The sequence below is a fragment of the Wasmannia auropunctata genome, unplaced genomic scaffold (genome assembly GCF_000956235.1).
Source record: "Wasmannia auropunctata unplaced genomic scaffold, wasmannia.A_1.0 LD335989.1, whole genome shotgun sequence".
NCBI classification, from domain to species: Eukaryota; Metazoa; Arthropoda; class Insecta; order Hymenoptera; family Formicidae; genus Wasmannia; species Wasmannia auropunctata.
The window spans coordinates 49,120-51,564 of NW_012026901.1; the positions used below are offsets into that span (position 1 = coordinate 49,120).

The 2,445-nt window shown below is 36.2% G+C and overlaps 1 pseudogene; it reads right to left on the reverse strand.

Moving 5' to 3' along the window:
- Positions 1-211: 211 nt before the first annotated feature.
- Positions 212-2,082, reverse strand: LOC105454036 (annotated as a pseudogene).
- Between the last annotated feature and the right edge of the window lie 363 nt (positions 2,083-2,445).

A 2,445-nucleotide genomic window follows, 5' to 3' on the forward strand; every position in this document is an offset into this window, starting at 1 on the left:
AAGTACATCAACTAAGTAGATCAATTTCACGTTATCCATCACATATCAACTCTTTAATACACCATACTCCTAGTCGTCTATTCTTATACATCTGATGTGAAACCCCATCGAGTCTCTGAATAGGAAAGTTGCTAATCACGTAACCGGCTGGCGGTAGTAAAAGTACTATATCCTTCTGCACGCGAAGATATAAGCCGGGCATAAAGTATGTTTAAGCTTCAATACGTCGCGTGTAACGCGCCGACATGTATGACACAGAGGCTTTCATGATCTACAACATGATAGAAGCAATTACGGTCATCGTACGCGAACGCTTATATCGCGATGAAGCGACTAGAGATCGTCATTCGGTCATGTCAAAACATCAATCAAAGCATAAAGTTCTACGCAACGGAGGTACGCCTCTGCTTTAATTACTTTACGAAATCCTTACGTTGGCAAATTGCATCAGCGAAAGATCAGCGACCCTTCCGATAGTGAATTTCAAATACTAATTCTATGACCTTACGATTATAAAGAGAATATCTCGATTCTGAATCGGGTTCAATTTGTATCAAAGCACTTCGTACGTCGCGTCGCCGATCATTTTACTCTAAGATCAAGATTTCGTCAAAAAAACGGTTTATATTATAAATCCAATATACGTATCATATTACATACTGACTTTCGTACTAAGATGTTCTCCAAGAAAGCAAAATATAAATGCCTCCACATTGACTAGAATGTAAAAAAATGTACGTGTAGACTTTATACTATCAAAGGCGTTCCGCCCGGCACATCGATAGACTAAAAATTTTAAATACCTTACGCGTCGAACAAAAGTTACGCCACCTCACGTGTACTTATACGGTCACAATGACAAATCCTAAGGACAGAACAGAGGACGTAAGTGTTTGTCGCGAATTGTATTAACGCTATATTTGAAAAGAGGGTCTCAATATTCTCGGAAAAGGAAATAATCCTCTGCTGCCGAGCAGCCAGCGTTTTTGCAATACTTTCGTTCGCATCTCGCTCGGTGCTTCTATCCGCACTATTTCTTTTAGTTTCCGCCGTATTATATCAATCTGCCCACACACATAAAGAACCTAAATATTATGATACATTAATTTAACATTTTGTATAATAAAAACATTTTTTACGTTTGTCATCTTTCTTTCTTTCTATATTTTAATATTAATGACTCCAATTCCTTGTTCTTTTGAGAGCTTAAGTCTCTAAAAAGTTAAATAATACAAATTTAATATATTTAGATATCAATTAATAATAATTGTATATTTATTTTCACTCATGTGTATCTTCTTTTTAATAATCTAGAAAATAAAGTAAATACTACAATTTATTAACAATTAAATGTATATCTATTTGTTTTTAATGAATTTTTTATTTAAGAATACATATATATTTTATATAATAATACATTTATTTAATAACATACTTTTAGAACAATTTAGATATTTAAATCATGTTTCCTGGCATTATATTGTAATTATTATTTTTTGGAATTTTTAGAAAAATCACGAGAAGTCACTTACCAGTGTCAACAGCAAGCAATTTTAACACGGCCACCGTACTGGCCGCGCTTATCTGATGAACGAATTGCATAACGAGAACGGTAAAATATACTGGTGTGCTTTCGATCTTGAAAGATAACTCCATCTTGAGAACAAGCTCTCGAGCAGTTTGATTGCTGCTTTTGTGCCTCAACAAAGTGTCGACTGCATAGAAGCATATCAACATTGCGTGACGCGTACCGATTATCAAATTGGAGAACCAGCGAGAGACGTAAGCCATTCTATTCGTCGTGGACTCGTCCAAAAAATCGCGCTCCTTCCAATCCTTGATCACGTGTGCTATGATATCGTCCAGCAGACTATAATGAGTTATTTCAGAGAAATATTGACCAACAATAGGATAGGCAGAAATTCGCGAAATATTGCCGGAGATATATGAGTCAATGCAGATTTGCAAATGTACGTAATCAAAAGTTTTCTTTCTCGCAATTATGTATTTGCTTGAGATCCGTAATATAGGCTCTGGGATGTGCAGTTTGTGCCTGTAATTGATTTTGTATTCAACGTACATCGTGATGAGGAACCTTATCAAACGTTGAATACCATAATAATCAGTTTGACAAACAGAAGGCTACAAGTCACAGTTGCGCTCATCCATATGAGGAGAAAAATATTACTCTCGCTAAAGTGCATGATCAAGCACCGATATTGAAAGGTCTGAAATACTGCCATCGAAAGTATGCAGCAGACTCGGCGTAAAATTGCACACGACGTACCCGATCAATCAAGCGAAGACCGAACTCCACGGAGCGACATATGGTATTCGCCGATTTTGTTTCGTTATTCACTGATTTCCGAATAAATCTGTTTTACGGCACAATCACCAACATAGTTTATCACTAACTCCATTTTTTTGCTCTGTCTACATTATAAG